Source organism: Podarcis liolepis, assembly GCF_965112155.1.
Source record: "Podarcis liolepis genome assembly, chromosome: 11".
NCBI classification, from domain to species: Eukaryota; Metazoa; Chordata; class Lepidosauria; order Squamata; family Lacertidae; genus Podarcis; species Podarcis liolepis.
The window spans coordinates 45,430,090-45,452,895 of record NC_139565.1 but is presented as its reverse complement, the minus strand read 5'-3'; the positions used below and the strand labels follow the sequence as shown (position 1 = coordinate 45,452,895).

General features: G+C 47.5%; 1 long non-coding RNA gene across 2 annotated transcripts; it reads left to right on the top strand.

Annotated features, from left to right (window-relative positions):
* The first annotated feature begins 1,764 nt into the window (after positions 1-1,764).
* Positions 1,765-21,464, top strand: LOC310689079. 2 transcript variants are annotated; one of them, XR_014517284.1, is made up of 3 exons: positions 1,768-2,944; positions 11,435-11,707; positions 20,295-21,464. It is a non-coding gene; the product is annotated as an uncharacterized lncRNA (long non-coding RNA). The 2 variants fall into 2 exon arrangements; XR_014517285.1 differs by lacking the exon at positions 20,295-21,464 and having other exon boundaries at positions 1,765-2,944; positions 11,435-11,850.
* The last annotated feature ends 1,342 nt before the right edge of the window (positions 21,465-22,806 follow it).

Sequence of the window (22,806 nt, the reverse complement as noted above, 5' to 3'; positions counted from 1 at the left end):
ATAATTTCTTTTACAATGGCAGATCTAATCTATTTCTGTGACAGAGGGTGCATCAAGGTTCCATCAACTCTTTTGGCATACAAGACACGAATGACAGCAAAGCTATGAGTGATTGTGAAAGATGAGCACAAATCACTCTGCTGGAGCTTCAGCGGGGAAGAATGGGCATTGAAGTAAATAGTTCTCTTAGAAATCAGGGAATCACAGGGTTGTATCCAACAGAGTCATCTCGTTCATGCACGGACTTCTGCTTGTGCAGTGGTACATCGCCTCCCTCTCCTTTTTTCAGGCACCCCCCAGATCTGTTCTGGGGCTTCCAGATGGGACAGTTTTGTTGGATATAACCCATACAGCTAAGCCATCTAGTCCAGCCCCCTACTTGGCTGGAAATTACTGGTAGATAGCAGGGTGATTTGCAGAAGATTGGCAAAGTTTGCTGACTCCCAATGGTTTAACAGTAGCAACAAAACATACCCCCACTCCCAAATAATCCATAAATGCTAGAAGTTCCATTTTCTCATTTTACAAGAGAGGGAGGAAATCTCAGAAACTTAAATCCCAGGGTCCTGGTTTGGACACCATGGGAAACTGTTCACCATGGAAAATTGTACTCTAAGAAGCCAGGAAGTTGCTTCTCTTTTTGCACCAAGTGTGCAAGAGGGGGAAGAAAAGAGGGCTGATTCAGCTTTAGGGTGCGATGGAGATATGGACCTGAATATGATCTCTCTCTCCTCCCCTCTCCCATCTGTACAGATCCTAAGAAATAGCATGCCTAACTTGGCTCTATTCTTACTTGAAAGCTTTTTGCTCTCTTAGTATGATGCATTCTGAATCAGGCTGTTCGATGGCAGCTTTAGCACAGATGGGGGAAAAGAAAAACCTCCTTGACATTTAGGCTATAATGAAACATCAAATAGAAAATATAGCTCATTAACCTCAAGGGATGTGTGATCGGGGCATTTGGGTCCATTAGACTGGGAAGTGCCATACTTGCCTAATTGGAGAGCATGATATTCAGGAAATGTGCTCCCTTTATAAATAAAACAACTGGAGATGCTGCGTTATCTATATGCCATTTGTGATTTTGAGCAAGGCAGGTACATCAAAAAGCAAATAGCCTAATGAGATTCAAGTTGGCTTAGATGTGTGAGGAAAGGTTCATTTTAGGAGACTGCAGAGAGTGAAATTCCTCCCCCTCCCCACCTTCGTAGAGAGTACAAAGAATTTGTTCAGATATCTTACCTGCTTTCAAGAAGGGCTGTCAGCATAACTGGATTTGTCAGAATACTTCTATTTTTAAAGGAATGTCCCAAACCAGCCTCTCTGCACCAAGGCAGTTTTAATTTGGCATTCCTTTTCGGCCTTTAGTTTTTCTGTAACGCTCTCAAAAGCAGTAGTCGTGATGGGCCTAGCAGCTCAGCAAAGGAAAAGGAGATAAAGGCTTGTGTAGTTTGCAAAATAGATTAACATACAGTGGTGCCTCGCAAGATGAATTTAATCTGTTCCGCGAGTCTCTTCGTCTTGTGATTTTTTCGTCTTGCGAAGCACGGCTATTAGCGGCTTAGCGGCTTAGCAGCTATTAGCGGCTTAGCGGCTTTAAGAAAAAGGAAACAAACTCACAAGAACTCGCAAGATGTTTTGTCTTGCGAAGCAAGCCCATAGGGAAATTCGTCTTGCAGAACGACTAAAAAAATGGAAAACTCTTTCGTCTTGCGCGTTTTTCGTCTTGCGAGGCATTCGTCTTGCGAGGTACCACTGTATGGTGAATTTGCTGGGATTCTGTGTCTGGATTTCATTGTTTTATGGGGGGGTCTGTAGAACTGGTGGGCTGCAATTGTGGCTGAAACTTCCCCATCATTGCTTGGAGGCCTTTCCCCTGGGTCCTTCCTCCACTGTCAGAAGCATCATGAATGTCATTTGCTGGGTATTACAAATGGGTAGAGCTCCCTTGTGCTCAAGTCCTGCTTTTGGTCTTTTCATGGGCACCTGGTTGCCCACTATGAGATCAGGGTATTAAATTAGAAGGGTCATTGGCCTGATCCAGCAAAACTCTTCTTACATCACATCCTTTTCATGGTGATCATTTTTATTTGTCTTTGGTGGAAGGGAAAGGGATAGCAGACAGAAAAAGCCTGGCACTGCACTTTTTCATTATTGTTGCCTTCCACCCCAATTTCCGAGTGGTGTGAAATTTTAGGAGTCCAGGCCAGGGTCTGTGTTTCCTTTGGAAATGAGACAGAGCAGAGACTGTGGTGTCTTTATGATATATGGTTTATTTGCACATCTATACAACCTGAGTCTAGATGGAGGAAAATCCCAGCATTACATACCATACAGAGGGTCCCTTACTTCTCCCACAGGTGCAGCAGGCTTGGATCTAAAGACAGAAATCCTCCATCCCTCCCCCTCGTTACAGCCTGCTACCATCAGCCCACATCATATTCTGCCCCTTCTTCCTCCTTGCCGCTGCTAACCTAGTGAAACCATTTCCCTCCATCCTATGTCATCCAAACCGGAAATCCTAAACTCTTCTTGTCTCTGCCTGTGGCGTTTGTACGGAGCCCCCGGTCGTCTCACGGACTATTGACCCGTACACCACTAATCCGCTGCCACCGACCAGGTCCTCCCCTGTAAAATCACTTCAGCCTCAGTTAGGTTCCCAATTAATAAAGAAGAGTGTATTTTATTTCAGATACAAACAAACTTTTCCGGCATTCCAAACGTTGTTACTCTTTACTTTCTTAGTCTTATTTTCCTGTCTCTATCTCTTCTACCTCCCCTCACTCAAGAACCCACTGCCCTAACTGTCTCTCTATTTCCAACTGCCTGCCAACTGCTTCTCCAACTGCCTTTCCCAACCAGCCGACCCACTAAAACCAACCAACTACCCACCAACAACTCCCAACAACAACTCAAACCTCGGGCTAAGCCTTTTTATACACAGGTAGGCTCCGCCTCCGGCTTTCCTATTGGTCTATATTTTTAACCCTATCTCTACCCCTTGTTCAAACATTTTCTAAATGAACGGGCAAACGCCACACTGCCCACTAACACACAGCTGCAAGAGGGGCCCCACACCAGCAGTAGCCTTTGTTCCTCCAATGATCCCCACTCAGTTAGTTCTGCCAAGCTAGCCTGGCTCACTAGCATAAGCTGAATCCAGGGGTTTCTGTGTTCGGCACGGTTTAGTCCAACCTTGATTAATTCTAACTTTTACTAAAGTCAAGAGTTATGAGTGACTTACACCCACATGCTCTGGCACCCAGAACCTATAACAGTATTAAATCGAATGCTCAGAGAACCGTGTCATGAGTTTCCATTCCAAGAATTTGGCATTAATATTGAAGAAGTGCAGTGCATCTTGTGATTGAGCAGAAGGGATCCTTGATCATTCCATATGGTCACACACACTAACAACATTTTGAAAATAAATATCGGTCCAGAGAATATGCTTACTTTGAAAGGCAAAATAGGGTTTGGTGTTTTACTAGGGACAGGTGTCCCCTCCAAAAAAGAAAAAGGGGGAAAGAGGCTTTCTCTAGCAAATAGAGGCTTTTGTTTTTGTTTTAAAATATAGACCACTTACAAGTATTGAACAATATACAACGTAACCTGAAATATGTTTATCACAAAAAACATAATCGAAAAAATGAAGCAGCAGAAGTCTGTGAGAACATAGAGGTATCAAATTCAACCTTAAGGCAAAAGGGTATTGTCAGGGGTTTAGGAGCAGAGGCACGGGCAAGGGAGGAAACAGAGAGCGAAGGGGAGGAGGCAGAAGAAAAGATGAGTGATGACGACGACCCGAGATCTCCTAGTCTTTCCAGTGAATCAGAGGATTCACAGAAAGGAGCACCAGTGGCCAGGGCAAGGGGGGAGTCTAGGGGGGCACCCCAGGAAGATAGAGCCAGAGGGGACTCAGGGGGGAGCAGCTGGAAATCGGGACCAGCGTCACCGCCAGGAAGCAGGGAAGAGGAAGGGAGCCAGGGGGGAAGCGCTGGCAGCTCACCACAGGAGGGAGGGCATGAGTCAGGAGTGGCCACACCTCCATCGGGGAGCGAAGAAACGGTTAAGAGGAAAGTGGAAGGTTGGGCGCGCGCGCCAAGTTCAAATGCAGAGGAAGGCGGCGCAGTAAGCAGCCCCGAAAGGGAACCAGGTCCTAAAGCCCGGCGCAAGGAGGCAGGAGGGTCCGGGTCAGCGTCAGAAGAATCCCGGAAGGAAGAAGCCCCGGGGGGTAGAGGGACCCAGAGGAGGACAGTCAGGCGGAAAAGGTGGAGCAAGGCTAGGATATTAAGTTGGTGCACACGGGGTGGAGACTCAGACGGAGCTTCGCCGACCTAGCTACTAGACGTAGAGTTGCGCGCAGCAGCGTGAGAATGGAAACTGTAATTCAATAAAGACTTTTACTTAATGATCGCTGGCTAGCGTGATCCTCCGTGAGCTAGGATCTTCAAGCAGCTCTGACAGTAAGCTCCGTCTCCCTCTTGTGGGCATCTACAGCCTCGAGGAGGGGAGAGAAACAGGTGCCTACTAGCGAGCTCACGAACGGCAGACGACATGACGGCTGAGCAGCAGATAGAGGAACTCAGAAACGCAGTGGCACAACTGAACGCCGAGGCTCTCGCATCCAGGAAGAGAGAGGAGGAGGCAGCCGCCGCCTGCAGGGATCTCCAGGTCAGGTTAGACGTGCTGACAAAGCAGACACCCCGGCAGGAGGGAATTGGGTTGGCGAGACGGACAGACGGGCTGGTCTCTCACTTCGATGGGAACCTGCAACAGTATCCCAACTTTAGAGCCGACGTACTGTGCGCACTGCAACTGCTGCATAAAGACTTTAGAGATGAACAAGAGAGAGTGGGGTTCATCATGTCCCATTTGCATGGGGATGCGAAAGCATGGCTACGCAATTTATGGAGAGATAAGGATCCGGCGCTCCAGAATGCAGATGCCTTTATTAAAGCGATGGATGGGTGTTTTTTATCAAGTATTGACGTGGATCTTGCACGGAAGGAGGTGCATGGGCTGAGACAAGGGAGGGCCAGCGTCAGGCAGTATCATGCCCGCTTTTTCGCCTTGGTCAGTGCCCTGGAATGGGACAGAGATTCGGCTCCTGTAAGAGACCTCTTTTGGGAGGGGCTGCACAACTCGATTAAAGATGAGATCGCGAGGGGGGAGAGACCCCGAACCACCCAGGAGGTCGTTCAGAGGGCACTGGCAGTGGGGGTGAGGCTGGAAGGACGTCCGTGGAGCAGGGACGAAGGGCGTGGAGGGCGCGAACCAGCCGGGGGCCCCTCCTTCCTTCCCAGAGAAGCAGCGCGGGCGCCATCCACGCCTCCGCCAGGAGGAGGAGCCGAACCTATGGAGGTTGGAGGTGCAACCAGAGCCCTAGCACCGGCAGCAGTGAAAGCAAAGCCTCCTAGAGGGAACAGGAAGTGTTACGTCTGTGAGGAGCCAGGGCATATGGCAAAAGACTGTCCCCAGAGGCCCCACAAGCTCACTGCAGCCTCAGCAATGGTGACTGCAGCAACGCAGCAAGGAGGACCACAGCAGGGAAACGACGCTGTCTGGCTGGAGGAAGAGGCACTGGGGCCCAGCCAGACGTGTTAGTGACGCAGTCCCCAGAGATTTTACAGCCCGTGAACCCCCTCCCGCCCAAACCAGTAGTGAGGCTCACAGCATCTCTCCAGCTGCCCAATGGAATCACCATGGACGTGCCAATCACCATTGACTCAGGCAGCAATGCGGACTTTATAGGGCAGGACTTTGTTGACAGGCACGCTGTGCAGTTGCTGCCGGCCACACTGCCCCTGCAGGTTGTCACGGTGGATGGCAGGGAGCTGCTCGGGGGGCAAGTGGTGAAGCAGACGCCACCAATGGTGATGCGACTTGGGAATCACAGAGAAATCATCAGCTTCAACGTCACTCAACTATCTGACACGCCCATTGTATTGGGCATGAGTTGGCTGGACAAGCACAGCCCAACGATGGCTTGGTACCAGAGGCAGCTGACCTTCGGCTCTTCCTTTTGTGCTGAACACTGCATCGTGCCCAGGCAGGAAGGAGAGGAAGAGGAGTCGCAGCTGCTGCTAGGCACGCTGCAAGCGATTCCCCACAAGTACGCTGAATTTTTGGAAGTTTTCTGCGAGAAGGAGGCAGACAGGCTACCCCCTCACAGACCATATGACTGCAAAATTGACCTGCTGCCGGGGGCGGCGCTGCCTAAAGGGAAACTGTATTCCATGTCAGAGGACGAACTGCAAGAACTCAAGGAGTTCATTGATCATAATTTGCAGCGCGGCTTCATCCGGGAGTCCAGGGCAGTGGGGGGCAGTCCCGTATTCTTTGTTAAGAAGCGGGACACGCCCCAAAAGAGACTCGTAGTGGATTACAGGATTTTGAACAGTGTGACTAGGCCATCGGACTTCCCCATGCCCCGAATTGACGACCTCCTCGCAAAGGTACGGAAGGGCAGAGTGTTCACCAAGTTGGACCTGCGGGGGGCGTACAACCTCATTCGCATGCGGGAGGGTGATGAGTGGAAGACAGCCATGTTCACGCCACTGGGGACCTACGAATATAGAGTTATGCCTTTTGGATTGCAAAATGGCTCCCACGTTTTTCAAGCATTTATGCATCACGTGTTGGCGGGACTTCTCTACAAGACGTGCGTCTGTTTCTTAGATGACATCCTGATCTTTTCGGAGTCGCAGCAGGAGCATGACAAACACGTCAAGGAAGTGCTGAGCAGGCTAAAGCAACATAGGCTCTACGCCAAGCTGGAGAAGTGCCAATTTGACGTGCCGGAGGTGGATTTTCTGGGCTACAAGCTGTCTGACAAGGGGCTCGCCATGGACAGCGCCAAGGTTCGAGCGGTGTTGGATTGGAAGAGCCCGCGCAACCGGAAGGAGGTCCAACGGTTTGTCGGCTTTGCGAACTTCTATCGCAAGTTTATCAAGGGCTTCGCGATGCAGACGGCGGCCATCACGGACACGCTTAGCTCCAAGAAAAAGAAGTTCATTTGGACAGAGCAGGCGGAGCAGTCCTTTCAGGCACTCAAGCGTCTCTTCGCGTCGGAAGAGCAGCTGCTTCATGTCAACCCCAGCAAGCCGATGAGGGTGGAGACAGACGCCTCGGACAGAGCCGTGGGGGCGGTCCTGCTGCAGAAAGACCCGCAGGGGGTGTGGCGACCGGCAGCGTTTTACTCCAGGAAGCTCAGCAAGTCCGAGCAGAACTACACCATATGGGACAGGGAGTTGCTGGCCATTCACGCAGCGTTCAAGGCGTGGAGGCACTTTCTGATCGGCGCCAAGCACACGGTGCAGGTTTGCACGGACCACAAGAATCTAGAGCACTGGCGCACGGCACAGTTCCTGAACCAGAGGCAGATACGTTGGGCTGAGTTCTTTGCGAACTTCGACTTCCGAATAGAGTATGTCCCGGGGGACACCAACATCATGGCAGACGCTCTCTCCCGTAAGCCACAGTATCTGGAGGACGCAACACCAGCGGCCGCCATGCACATCTTCGCACCAACAGTGTGGGCGTGCGCCGCGGCGACCGTGGACCTAGAGGCGGTGCGACGAGCGTTGCAGGGGGACTCCTTCGCACAAGCAAAGATGGCAGAGGTGCAAAGGGGCAAGGCAGCGGCCGACGGTTTCCAGCTAAGAGATGGATTGCTCATCCGTAAAGGGGCCATCTACGTGCCGGGGGACGAACTTCGAGCCAAGGTGCTGCAGCAGCTGCACGACGCGCCCACGGCCGGGCACTTTGGCAAGGAGAAGACGGTGGAATTAGTAGCCAGGGATTTCTGGTGGCCTGGAATGAGAGGGGAGGTCGCAGACTACGTGGCGAGGTGTGACACCTGCCAGAGGGCCAAACCAGTGCACAAACCGCCGGCCGGACTGTTGGAACCGCTGCAAACTCCGGTCGAACCTTGGGAAAGGGTGGCCCTGGACTTTGTCACGGATCTGCCCAGCTCAAGGGGCAAGACGGCAGTGCTGGTGGTGGTGGACCTGTTTTCCAAGATGGCGCATTTCATTCCGTGTGCTAAGGTGGCCACGGCGGAGCAAACCGCCAAACTGTTCATAGACCACGTGTTCAAGGTTCACGGTCTGCCACGGTCTATTCTGTCCGACCGGGGGCGGCAGTTCATCTCGAATTTCTGGCAGAAGCTGATGGGCTTCCTGAACGTCAAGATCAACCTGGCGTCGGCGAGACACCCGCAGACCAACGGGCAAGCGGAACGGGTCAATGCCATCATGCAGCAGTACCTGAGATGTTATGCAAATCAACAGCCTGCGACGTGGGTGGATTACCTGCTGCTTGCCGAGTTCGCCTACAACAACACGAAGCACGTGTCCACGGGGGTCACGCCGTTCTTCGCCAACAACGGGAGGCACCCCAGAACCTTCCCGGGACTGGAAAGAATGGGGGAGGGGGAGCCGCAGACAGCAGATGCGTTCGCGTCGGAGCTGCAGGAAGTCCACGATCAGCTGAGGCGCCACCTGGAGCTGGCCAAGCACGCATACAAGGTACAAGCAGACAAGCACAGGAGGGTTGGAGAAGAGCTCCACGTGGGAGACTGGGTTTGGTTAGCAGCCCACGCAGTGCCGGCCAGGTCGTTGGCCAAGAAGAAACTAGGGCATAAACAACTGGGGCCCTACCAAGTCGAAGAGCAGGTCAACCCGGTAGCTTTCAGACTGGCACTTCCGGAGGGTTCCAGAATGCATCCGGTATTCCACAGATCGGTGCTCACTCCCTACAAGGCACCGCACAGGTTCCAGGAACCCGGAACGGCGCCGAGTCCGGCCAGAGACAGAACAGGGCACGCGGGAGTGGCACAGAAGGAGCGCATCAACGAAGTCACGGAGATTTTGGACTCCAGATGGGGGGAAGAGGGGGTAGAATACTTTCTCGCCAAGGAGGGCACCCCGGCCAGTGCGAACAGCTGGGTGCCGGGCTACGCCTTAGACGAACCTCTGCTCAAAGACGAGTTTCATGCCCTCTTCCCACATAGACCTATGCCAGCAGACTTTTTCGACGACTGGCTTTTCACGCCCACGCTTTCGGCCAGCACGTTCCGGGGGTTCGACTCGGACGAGGAACCGACACGAGACGTCCGTTCCCCGGAGGGGTCACCCTCGGGATCTGCCTCAGAACCCTCGTATTGGTGGGACGATAGGCCAGAGGAGCAGTTCCGCAGAAAGTGGCTGGAATGCTCAGGACGAGCAACGCCGCCAGGAGGAAGTGAGGGAGAGACGGACATGGACATTTTCGGGGACGACCCTGGTTTCGAGCACGGCGGCACAGAGATGGAAGCGGAGGTGACCGTCGTCGACGAGAGCAGGGAGGAAGACCCGGGAGAGTTCAGATGGAGGCCCGCCACGGGAAGCGACCGATATCCGACGTTCGTCCCTTTGCAACAGCAGCCCCCAGCTCCAGCACCGGAACGAGGGGAGGGGGGAATGGGGGGCTTCGAGGGGGGGATGGATGTCAGGGGTTTAGGAGCAGAGGCACGGGCAAGGGAGGAAACAGAGAGCGAAGGGGAGGAGGCAGAAGAAAAGATGAGTGATGACGACGACCCGAGATCTCCTAGTCTTTCCAGTGAATCAGAGGATTCACAGAAAGGAGCACCAGTGGCCAGGGCAAGGGGGGAGTCTAGGGGGGCACCCCAGGAAGATAGAGCCAGAGGGGACTCAGGGGGGAGCAGCTGGAAATCGGGACCAGCGTCACCGCCAGGAAGCAGGGAAGAGGAAGGGAGCCAGGGGGGAAGCGCTGGCAGCTCACCACAGGAGGGAGGGCATGAGTCAGGAGTGGCCACACCTCCATCGGGGAGCGAAGAAACGGTTAAGAGGAAAGTGGAAGGTTGGGCGCGCGCGCCAAGTTCAAATGCAGAGGAAGGCGGCGCAGTAAGCAGCCCCGAAAGGGAACCAGGTCCTAAAGCCCGGCGCAAGGAGGCAGGAGGGTCCGGGTCAGCGTCAGAAGAATCCCGGAAGGAAGAAGCCCCGGGGGGTAGAGGGACCCAGAGGAGGACAGTCAGGCGGAAAAGGTGGAGCAAGGCTAGGATATTAAGTTGGTGCACACGGGGTGGAGACTCAGACGGAGCTTCGCCGACCTAGCTACTAGACGTAGAGTTGCGCGCAGCAGCGTGAGAATGGAAACTGTAATTCAATAAAGACTTTTACTTAATGATCGCTGGCTAGCGTGATCCTCCGTGAGCTAGGATCTTCAAGCAGCTCTGACAGGTATGTTTCCAAGAGGCACCAAAAGCAAATAATTCATGGTGCCTTGTGAGGTTCAGAGGGAAGGAATGCAGAATAAATGAATTCAAAGTGCATTTAAACACACACACCCAAAATCTCCTGGGAACTGTAGTCTGTTAGAGGTCCTTGGAATTGTAGCTTTTTAAGTAGAAAACTACAGTTCCCAGGTTTTTTGTAGGGGATTGCTTTAAATGTAAAATGTGTCCATAGCCTGAGTTGGAAGTACAAATTTCACATCTGTGCATCTGTAGATGCTTGGATGTCCAGATGTTTTGCAGAAGCATTGGCAAGACTATCAATCCCTTTAAAACAGGAACTGCTCTCCTGCAGTTCTTGTTCAGAAGATGCTTTGTCAAGACGGCTTGGATACCAATGACATTTATTGGAATTATAATTGACTTCATGATTTGTTTCTCCTACCGCTTGTTGGCCAAGTGAGTTTGATTGGTTGGCTCGGAGAGGGGGGAAAAGTGTTGCCCTGGAGTTTCCAATATGAAGGATGATTGATTGAGAAGCTATTTGAGCAGACACTGTTCAGATGACAAGAACACTTGATTTACTCGCAGTCGCTAGCTGTAACTGGGAGCTGAGTACATGCTCAAAGGCTTAAAGTGACAACTGCAATAGAATAACCCTCATGTCTTAGCCCAAAATATCCCTCGGCTATGAACTTCACAGCTGTCTTATTGTCCTACTCTGTACAATAATTTAAGAAGAATAAGAGATTGCTCTCTGGTTACTAATGGTGCCTGAGGCCCAGATCTCAACAGAGGTACACAACACCTTTTGAAAGCAATGTAAGGATGTAGAAAAATTGTTTTTCAGTGCCAACCAAGCTAATTCACAGTTCCTGGACCTATGAGCTGATGAGAAAATAGCTAACAATGGGCTAAACACCTATGTAGTTTGTGATGCCTACAGAAATCTGTATTTTAGGGACAAATGCATACAGAATTTGTACAGAATGTGTATATTAGGGAAGAGTGTGGATAAAATTGCATAGAACTTAAATGCAATTTAGGCAGAATGGGGTTAATAAAAAAAATTGTGGTGAGTGGAATGGAAAGGTATTTATTTTTAAATGTGTATGAAACTGACACAGAAGAGAAATAAACTGATATATTCCATCCCTAAGTTTATGCAATCGTTCTTTCTTTTCCTTCTTTCCAAAGCACTTGTAGACCCAGCTGACCTAAGCAACTTGGTTGCTAACAGAATGAAATATCTGTCTCTACAAATCTGAAGGGTACAAACCTCCTGGCAGTACCCAGTCGTTCTTACACGGAGCTCATTTGGACATTGCTGAACATTCGTTCTGCAGCTGTCCTTGAACCACCTCTGCGAACACAAACACAAGGAAATGGAGCCACTCGCCTTTTCCTCGACTGAAACACCAAGCGGTGGCTGCTTTTGCAGAACGGCAGTGGTTTCAAGAATGTCGAAAGGTATATTTGCACCAATTCTTATCGTCACCACTTTAAGGGCAGAATGAGGGTTTTAATCTGTGTTAGCTAAGCCCTGGTTTGGTTCTTGTTCTCATTTAATTTGGAATAAAATGTGATGGCACAGGTGGGATTCTGCAACAAAATGGTGCAGCATGGAATGCTTCTGTTGAGGGTCCCATTTCATTTCCTGCCCCACCCCTTTATTCTCTTCTCCAACACTCAGTTACTATCCCGTGATGGTAGGCAGGGGAATGGGGGAATCAGGTGAGCGACTGATAGGGAATCTTACGATAAAGGGCAGAGTGATGCTACTTTTGTTACTACTATTGTTATTACTAATGTTACACATAAGCAATGACCCTGACAGCCTGAAGATTGGAAAGGGGGGAAAAGGATAAATCGCTTTTCCGCACAAAGGCATCCGACACAATCTACAAAGTTTGAAGCCAAACACAAAATTGGTCACTTTTCTATTATCTGCTCTGCATTTAGCAAAAGTCGGTGGGAGACTGTTTTCCAGCCTAATTGCAAGGGAGGGAGGCATCCTTTGAGGTGACTTGCATTGGGAAGGGAGCAATAACCCTCCCTGTGTGCTGTGAGTTTCATGACGATCACCTCCTCCTGCCAATTAGGCTTGAAAATATTTCAAGTGCTTTTTCGCCAAGCCTAATTGCTGCTGTAGAGTGTGTGAGAGGGTATGAATCTCCCTCCCCCCTCCCCTTCTCTCTCTTTCCGTGCATTAGAGAGAGCGATGGAAAGTGTGTGTGCGTTGCATTGGGCTGACTGGCACATGATCCCCAGAAGAGTAATCCTGAGGGAATGACATCCTCGGGCCAAAAGGGGGTTTCCTGTTCCTGATTCCTGACAATGCTGGGCCAGATGGACCAATGGTGTGATTCTGCATAAGCTAACTTTCAATATTCCAGGCAGGGTTGCCATTATACATTTGCATTTGCACTCTCTTGTCAAAAGCTTTCTGCCAGAAGAAAGTAACTTAAAATAAAGGGTTCTAGGTAGTCCTCTGCTAGTTGTCTACTTGTAGGGAGTTGTGTGGCTTCCTTCCTTCCTTCCTTCCTTCCTTCCTTCCTTCCTTCCTTCCTTCCTGATAATCCCCACTTGCCATCCAAAGTGATCAATGCATTCTACCATCTCTGGATTGCATGTCGAGGCCCCAGGCCCTGCAATTCCCTTAGATAATAAACACACAGACACAAATGTTTAGGAGGTTAATGGGATAAAATAGGCCACAACTTTATTGGTTACAGATGTGAGTGGTTTGTCTTAGGCATTGGGTGAATCTGGAGTGTATGCTGACTCCTGCCCATCTGCAGGGAGTCTCATAAGGATAAATCACCGGTAGGGGGAGCGCTATGATATACATCAAATCAGGGCACCCCCAGGGTCCCCGATGGGGTCATGGCATGGTCCTAGCCCACACCCAGGCTTTGGACAGGATCCACACCCCCAGATCCCTCTAACGGAATACCCTTAACGAGGAGGGGCAGGCGGAGGCAACAACCTCCCCTCCCATAAACAAGACTTACCTAGTGCCTAACCTTACAAAGTTGTGACGATTGCTACAAGGTAGGCGAAAACCAAATGGCTGGTGCCAATTTACCAAGTGGAAAAATTCCTACTGGACTGCCAGTTGATTTGTGTGGGGTCTTCCCAATAAAGTGAACCTTGAAAGCACACTCCCCACCCAAGCAAGAGCCAAGAAAGAACCGTTGCAATTACTGATTACAGGCAGGATGATTAAGAACTGTGTGGAAATAGCACTTCCGGGTTGGTGTCTCCGGCAATGGCGGATTTCCTCTGACCGGGAGGAATCTGCTCTGTGGAAATTTGGGTCTGGCCGCCACGGCGAAGGCGGAGACCCATAAAAATCACAGGCGGGAGAAGCCTGTGAACGTGGGATTTGGCGGGCACCTTTTGCGCCTCCCCTAGTCGCGGGGAAACCCGGTTGCTTCAAATCGTCTGCTGATGAAGTTGATGGACTAGATGGAATTGGCGGAAAAGACTGGCAAGATCCGAGACCAGGGAGAAGAGTCGGTGGAAGAAGACTGGAAAAAGTTTAAAGATTATTTATAGAAATATTGAAAAATTAATGAATGTTAGAAGAATGTTGGAATGAAGTTATATGGCTTCAGTAGAAATGTTATAAGGAATTAAGTATAAATAGATTAATAGAGTATTAAAGGAAAATAAGGTTAAAATGTGTTAAGATAATTATAGGATAGAAAACAGAGGAAGATGGAAAGGAATTGCTGAAATAATTAATAGAAGTGGAATACAAAAAGGGAGGTGTGAGGAGGCCGTGGAAATATGTGAAAGAAAGATAAGATATTGGAAGTTTCTTCCCCCCCCTTTCTTTTTCTTCTCTTTTGATGTGTTTTTAAATTGTTTTTGTTTTGTTTTGTTAATATTTATGTAGTGTTTTTGTATTGTAATGTACTGTTTTTTCTTTGTTTTTTCTGTAAGTGTTTAAATTGTTGTAAAAGCATGTTTAGCCTGGAGAAGAGGAGGTTAAGGAGTGATATGATAGCCATGTTCAAATATATAAAAGGATGTCATATAGAGGAGGGAGAAAGGTTGTTTTCTGCTGCTCCAGAGAAGCGGACACGGAGCAATGGATCCAAACTACAAGAAAGAAGATTCCACCTAAACATTAGGAAGAACTTCCTGACAGTAAGAGCTGTTTGACAGTGGAGTCTCCTTCTTTGGAGGTCTTTAAGCAGAGGCTTGACAAGCATATGTCAGGAGTGCTCTGATGGTGTTTCCTGCTTGGCAGGGGGTTGGACTCGATGGCCCTTGTGGTCTATTCCAACTCTATGATTCTATGAAAAGGAATAAATATTATTATAAAAAAGAACTGTGTGGAAATAACTTACTAATCAAAGACATGGCGTGTGGGAATATCGGGAAAGGAATGGAAGCTCTTTGTGGCGCAGAAATAAAAAGAGATTTGTTACGGCAGGCCTGGCCACAGGATATCGAGGGGGAGGAGGACCATGGTTTGTTATTATATCGGACTGTGAGTTTGACCTGGCAGGGCCCCCTGAGAAAATTGAGGAGAGATTGGCAGGCTTGTGGAAATTAACGGACAGACTTTGAGAATGTTTTGTACGGAGGTGCGGAAATGGCGTCTGTCTATCTTGATATGGCTCTTGGAGGAGTGTAAAATCCACACAGGATATAACAACGTTTGTTTTCAACCCGCTTGTGGAGACTACCAGAGATCACAAAGAGGAATATATGATAACAACAAGAAAAATGAGGAAAGTAACAAGGAGAAGATTGAAGATTGAACAGAACTGTGAATAATATTTGGACAGAACTGTGTACATTAAAGCAGCAGCAAGAGAGATGTTTGGATCCCTTTCTGAGCTCGAAGCATGGGTACCCCCAACAAAAATTTAAAAATTTGGCTGTGTAATGTGATTTGATTGGCCTGTTAATAAAAATTATTTGAAAAAAAAAGAAGAGCTGGCTTCTTGCAGTCATTTATCTAGGCAGCCTTCTACATCAAGGAGGTCTTGTTCCAATGCACATTAGCAGCAGCTAGCTGGAAATGTTTAATGCCCATTTCCTGGCTGTGTGCCAATCAGGACAAAAAACTTAGAAGGGAGGAAGAAAGAGCAGCAAGGAGTGGAGGTAACCATTTGGCTTCATTTCAGGATATTAAATGTTGGCTCTGGTGCCAACCTTCTGTTGTTGGTGTGTGTGTGTGTGTGTGTGTGTGTGTGTGTGTTTGGGATGTGTGTCTTAATTTCAGATTCATGGCTAGATTTCATCACCAATAGGGGATACACTGCGAAAGCAAATGCAGATCTGATTGCCTCCTTTTGTTTGCTTTTCTTCTGAGGGAAATGAACTATCTTTAGCTGCTCTGAAGTTTGACATAACAAAAGGCTTCCCCTGCAACACAGAGGAAACAGCTGGCAAGGGACCCCTCCCCCAAATTCTTGATACCTTGATATCTGGAGCCATCCTAGCAAACTGATGCTGGTGCGAATAGGTGGGAAGCCCCAGCAAAATCCCCTGATATTGAAGTGCTTCTGAGTAGACCAGAATGCTGGAGAAATATTTACTGAACAGAAAAACACAAAGACACTACCTTTGGCCACAATAAGTTACGGTCAAAACTCCCACAGTGGCCCAGACTGTAAGGAATTACCAAGTGCCCAGAGAATGAGTCTTGAAAGGGGAAGTTGGTTTTGCAAAGGAAGAAAACATCTGGGGAAATTGGGAGCAGATTTCAGCACAGAGCTAATGCCCACCCCCACCCCACCCCCAACTGCTAATGCATTTGACACCATGGCTATAAACAATTAGAGACAAAGCACAATGATGAGCCAATGTGTATTCTCCTCCACCCACACTTTGAGTACCGTATTTTTTGCTCTACAAGACTCACTTTTTCCCTCCTACAAAGTAAGGGGAAATGTTTGTGCGTCTTATGGAGTGAATGCAGGCTGCGCAGCTATCACAGAAGCCAGAACAGCTAGAGGGATTGCTGCTTTTACTGCACAGCAATCCCTCTTGCTGTTCTGGCTTCTGAGACTCAGAATATTTTTTTCTTGTTTTCCTCCTCCAAAAACTAGGTGCGTCTTGTGGTCTGGTGCGTCTTATAGAGCGAAAAATACGGTCCATGCTCATTGATCCATTTGATTCTTCCCCCACTTCATTGCCTTCTCCCCAAGAGCATACATTGCCTCTCCTTTAAGCCTCCTTTGGGACATGAACCAATCAGATGGAGAGACAACACAGTTCACTGGCAGAGCAAACACTTTTGCAAACAGAAGGTCTCAGGTTCAGTGCCTGACCAGTTTAAGAAAAGAAGGTCCAGTTACTGGATAAGGAGAGCAGGCACAATTCTGCTCAGCTGAATACTTCCCTAGAGAGGGACCAGAGCTCAGTGGTAGAGGAGATATTTTGTGTGTTGAAGGTGCCCAATTTCATTCCTGGCACCCGCTGTTAAAATGATCAGATTGGTTGGAGCATGGGGCTGATAACAACAAGGTTATCCCAAGTATGGGATAACTTCATATTCCTGCATTGCAGGGGCTTGGACTACCAAATGATGCTCAGGGTCCCTTCCAGCTCTATGATTCTATGTGACAGACTTCTTCTTGAATTCCTGGAGAGTGGCTGCCAGTCAGAGTACACAACACTGGTCTTGGCGGACAAATATTCTGAGCTGGTCTGAGGCAGCTTCCCATGTGTGATTTCTTACAAGTTTTCAAGAGGTTTGTTGTTGTTGCTGTTTAGTCATTTAGTCATGTCCGACTCTTCGTGACCCCATGGACCAGAGCACGCCAGGCACTCCTGTCTTCCACTGCCTCCCGCAGTTTGGTCAGACTCATGCTGGTAGCTTCGAGAACATTGTCCAACCATCTCGTCCTCTGTCGTCCCCTTCTCCTTGTGCCTTCAAACTTTCCCAACATCAGGGTCTTTTCCAGGGAGTCTTCTCTTCTCATGAGGTGGCCAAAGTCTTGGAGCCTCAGCTTCAGGATCTGTCCTTCCAGTGAGCACTCAGGGCTGATTTCCTTCAGAATGGATAGGTTTGATCTTATTGCAGTCCATGGGACTCTCAAGAATCTCCTCCAGCACCATAATTCAAAAGCATCAATTCTTCGGCGACCAGCCTTCTTTATGGTCCAGCTCTCACTTCCATACATCACTACTGGGAAAGCAGTGTCATACATCAAGAGGTAAGCAGTGTCAAAAGACATTGTGCAGCCCAGCTGAGGCACCCCCAAATTTCCCTAGTAATAAACTGATTAATATTTCAGTCGAGCCCTCTAGTATAGTAAATACAACCTGAGCAGTTTCCCTCCAAAGCCAGCATCTCCTCATAGCAGTGATAGACAGCCTCCCATTCTTTTAAGATGGGAGCTTGCAATGTCAAGCAGGCCAAGCCAGGTTCATCACAGTGTTTAAAACATTTCCAAATTGCTTCTGGTGTTTGCATATACATGCTGATATGGCTGGTTTGAGTTATAAGGATTCCTATCATGGCAGACAGTAATGAACTGCAGGCTTTGATACTGGGAAAGCATCCTTATCCCTTTTTCAGGTTAATTAAGCAGCTTCTGGCTTCCCTTCTAACTCAGTCCCTATAGATGCATTTGGAACACAATGTTTATTGATGGATCAATTAGGAGAGAAGCTTCTCCAAGCGTTAGTTAACAAAAAAATTTGAGCAGGGGGGAAGGATTTCACAGTAATGTTAGAAATAATTTCCTATTTTCCGGAACAGAGGGATCTGTCCTTATTTTAGCTTCCTTCTATACCCAGCCCTAGTTATCCCTGTGTGATTTAGAGATTGCCCCATCACCTCTCATCCTTCTTTACCTTCTCACTTTGGCTTTGTAGCACATGAGCCTAATTATTCTTTCCCCCAAAAGTGAGACTCATAATATTCTGCTCTTGAACATGAGCACATGCAAGCCAACTGGTCTGGAAGCTCTCTTAATTTTGCCAGCCACAAAGCTTCAATCTACCCACTTCAAACAGACCCAGAAATAAAAGGAGGTGACATTCGCTAGCGATGATTCCCCGCACCCCAATATATGCTCTGAATTTCTCTCTCTAATTGTACAGTTTTTATAAATAAAAAAACCTTGAACAGATCAAATACTTCAGTTATCTAGGGCTCACATTCCATCATACAGGATCTTGGAAGCACCACTGGCAAACCTCCCTTCAAAAGGCGAAGATCACAAAGCTAGCCATATTCAGATTCTTTTTCACAAAGGGTGGCAAATATGTTCCAGCAGCCTTAAGGGTTTTCAATGCAAAACCCGTTTCCCAACTCCTGTACGCTGCAAATGTCTGGCATAATGGGGACCTGCCAAAGCTAGATGGCTTTCAGGCAAAATTTCTACAATCTCTGCTGCAGGTACCCAACTGTGTCCCCAACTCCATACTTCTGTTAGAAGCTGGTGAATGCCCAATTTCAACTAAAGTGTGGTGGGCTGCCCTAAAACATAGGCTCAGGATTTCAGTGTTTGATCTAGGGAAGGGTTTGTACCAACACCTGACCAATGAGGAATTTGTCAGCAAATGGCAGAAAACCATGGCTAAAAAAGCCACCTCTATTGGTCTGTCACCCCCCCCAACTGTATTACCTGGGTTATGAAGGCGCCCAAAAGATGTTAAAGCAAAGATTATGGGATAATGCACACAGTGACTTGCGATCTCAATCACACGCAGTCTGTAGTCCGCTGGCAGTAGGGGTACAATATGGGCATGTCTTTAAGTTAACATCTTACATTAAAAACCTGACAGTACCAAACTATCGAAGGCTTTTCACCAAAGCCAGACTAAATGTCTTTCCTTCTGCAGTGTTGGATGGCACGTTGAGAGGAGTTCCCTACCAGGACAGACTTTGCTCGTGTGCACAAGACATCAATTCCATAAAACATATTTTGTTGCACTGTGCAAAATATGAGCAAGTCAGGACTGAACTGATACTACCCTTGCTGGTACCTTTCCTGGGAAAATCAGAGGTTCACTGTGTCAGGTTCCTATTGGAAGACCAGACAAATGCTAGTACATTAGCAGTGGCAAAGTTTTTATCGGTGGTTGCAAGAACCAATGACCCCTATATTCTGAACAAAATGCTTGTTTAACCTGGAGGTAGGCTGTATGAATTGTGTATTGCTTTGTAACAATTTGTTGGGTCTCTGGACCATAATAAAGATTGTTGTTGTTGTGGTATAAGGTGGCTGATCACTCTTTTAAATAAACAGAAGTCATAGTATTCTTCTTTGTTCTCACTGTATCTTATCATTATTCAGAAAATAATATTAATTCTTATTTAAAAAATTAAAAAAACCCTGAATCAAAATATACACAATGATAATAATAATATATTATGGAGAAGGTCTCAATAGTAGAGTATTTGCTTTGCATTCAGGAAGACTCAGATTCAATCCCCAACATCTTCAGATAGGACTGGGATAGAAATCTTAAACAGCTGCTGCCAGTCAGTGTAGGTAATGCTAAGCAGTATAAGGCAGTTTCCTATGTTCCTAATACAATATAAGATACAGTTCTGATATACTGTAAAACTGACAGTAGAGATAGCTAGGATCAATCCTCTGGGAAGGCTTGTCTGAATTAAAACGTCTTCAATAGGCACTGAAACTCCAGTGAGCCATTTTTTGACTGTAATCTTCTGCCTGAAGAACTAGTAATTTGAAGTAAGTATAACTTGAGTTTGTGGATCATAAATTTTGGATTAGCACTGTCCAATGTGTCTTCGAAGGCAAGGGATGAGAGGGGGAATGCCAGTTTAGGGATTACTCAGTGAAAATATAAACACAGACATGTGCTTGGAATATTGAAAATGGTACTAGAAATTTGCACCTAACTTTGCTGAAGCTGCAATAGGCCAAGTATTGTATTTTTGAATATTCACTTGTGGCAAAATGCTGCATTTTTTACTATGGCGTGTGAATGAATTGGTTCAGGGAAGGTGAAAAAACAGGAAAGGGGGATTGATTCCATCTGGCATACCGTGATGGAATGATCAACATAGTGTGGCATTGAATACCTCTCTATGTTTTATATTTAGCAGCCTAGCAAGCCACCTTATGCTGGATCAGGCCACTGAATCTGAACATAGGTGTCTGTTGCTCAGAATTATCTACAATGATTAGCAGCAATGCTCCTACTTGGAGATGCTGGGATTTGAACCCAGAACTTTTTTCATACACAGCCTATGGCTATGGCAAGTTATAAATAAGACATACTAACAAGAAAGCACCTGATCTTTGTACTGATAAACTCCTGTGGAAGTGGTAAACAACATGGTTAGTTGATTAGACATCGACTATGTGATTTGACAAAACTCAAATGACTAAGTGAGGTCACGGTCTGCCACCTTTCTTGTTTCTTCTGACCGCAAAGCCATTGAGCTGGTCTCTGAAGAGGACCGGAGGTTGTTTTCCAAGCAGCAATGTGGCTTGTTGGAAGGTGGCAAATAAAGTTCTTAATGTTATCACACATAGCCGTTTTGTGGCACGACCATTCCAAGGAGAGCAGCCTGCGAGCTTTACAGTTGTACCTTGGGTTACAGACACTTCAGGTTACAGACTCTGCTAACCCAAATAGTAACTCGGGTTAAGAACTTTGCTTCAGGATGAGGACAGAAATTATGCGGCAGCAGGAGGCCCCATTAGCTAAAGTGGTACCTCAGGTTAAGAACAGTTTCAGGTTAAGAATGGACCTCCAGAATTAATTAAGTTCTTAACCCGAGGTACCACTGTAAATGAAAAGAGTCGATAATACTTGCAACACCCCAAATGAAGAGATAAGACTCAAGTCTTTGGGGGATTAAAAATGAGCAACAACTTTTCTGAGGTTCTCTTTCCACTCCCTGCCCTCCAGTGTCGGGTGTCCAGTGTGAGGCATATTTGTCCTTCTTTCTCAGCATTGTTGGGGTGAGCTCCAGGGCCTATGCCTGCCATTCCTCCTACCCGTAGTCCCACATTTATGTGCTGAGGAAAGTTTAGGGTTGTATTCGTTGCAACACAAAGGAGATTGCTTGACAGAACCCTTTCCCCTCTCCCCCCCCCCACCACAAATTATTCAGAGGGTTATCTTGACCCTTTGGAGCAGATTTGGGAATGGTGTGGGGGTAGAAGAGTGTGGGGAGAGACCCATTGTGTTAGTGCAATGATTTAGTTGGTAGAGCCCTTACTCTCATCAACACCCATGGCTAGCCCAAAATTATTTTTTAAAAAATAATTTTTATTAGAATTTTATTTACAACATAGCATAAACCTCCACCCCAATACACAATCCACCCTCATTAAATGTAAACATAACATACAGTGAGCATAACATACAACAATTCAAACAACAAAATAAAGGAAGTTTTTATTTTGTTTTTTATTTCTTTTATTTCGTTGTCAGCCCGAAACATTTTGGTACCAGAGGCAGAGCAGTCAGCTGTGCCCTTTTCCCTTCTAAACCAAGTTGCCCAGGGCTAGTAACACCTGGAGCAAAAAAAAAAAAGTCCTACACGCAGAAAAGCCTCCTCCCTAGCAGTAGAAAATATAATAATAACAAATCAAACTAATGATTTGTTGCCTTCTTATGACAACCATAATCCACTGCCTGAGGTGGCTGTTTCACTGTCTAATGGTAGGGCCAGCCTTATTAAAACTCCATGAATCTTGTTGGATTTGTATGGATGAGTTGATGGACCTCAAGGTAAGGCCCTGCTCTTAATTCCTTCTAGCCTCATGGCACTGAAAGTTCAGGTCTGAGGAAGCCTCCCTTTCCCTGAAAAGATGTCACACGGTGCTCACCAAATGTTGATTTCTGTTTTCTTCCCCTGAACCAGCACAGAATCTTTAGCCCTTCCGATTTTGCTGAACTACAACAACCGTCATCCCTGGCCACTTGCCATACTTCCTAAGGTTAATAGGACTTGGACTGCCTCAGGAGAACTAAAGATTCCCCACACCTGATGCCGATTCCCCCTGCCACTGCCGCCACACAAGTGAGGTAGAATATTTCCATGCAGTCCCAGTAACAGACAACTACTTGAATCCACACACTGTTTCCATACAAACCAAAGGGAGAGAAGGGAGGTGCATCTCTGATTTTAAAGACTCTGCATGTGGCTGTACTGCAAGTCACTCTTCATTCTGTCATCCTCCTGAGGTGTTGGGTACAAAACTGCTCCTCTTCAACGCCCAACCTGAGGGTTCCCTGGCAAAGCGGAGTCATAAAAAATAAATGCCAAGATTCTGTTCCAGCGCCCCTTTGATTCTGCCCAGATTGTGGCATGATGACAACCGTCCCGTATTAAAGGCATTAAGAGTCACAAAGACCTCATGCTGACCTCTTAAATCCAGATAATAACAAAGGAACATCAAGGTCCTTGCCCTTTGAAACTCACGTAATGCCAGCAGATGAAGCGGCAAATCATCTCAAGGGACTGTATTGAAGCCTAAATATCTGAGATTGATTCAGCTGAGCTCTGGCAGATGTGCCAAGGCCTTGGGCTGGGGAGCTGCATGTGCTTTTGTGCACCCGGGTGACACTTGGATCAAAGCTATTGTTTTGTTTTTTTAAAA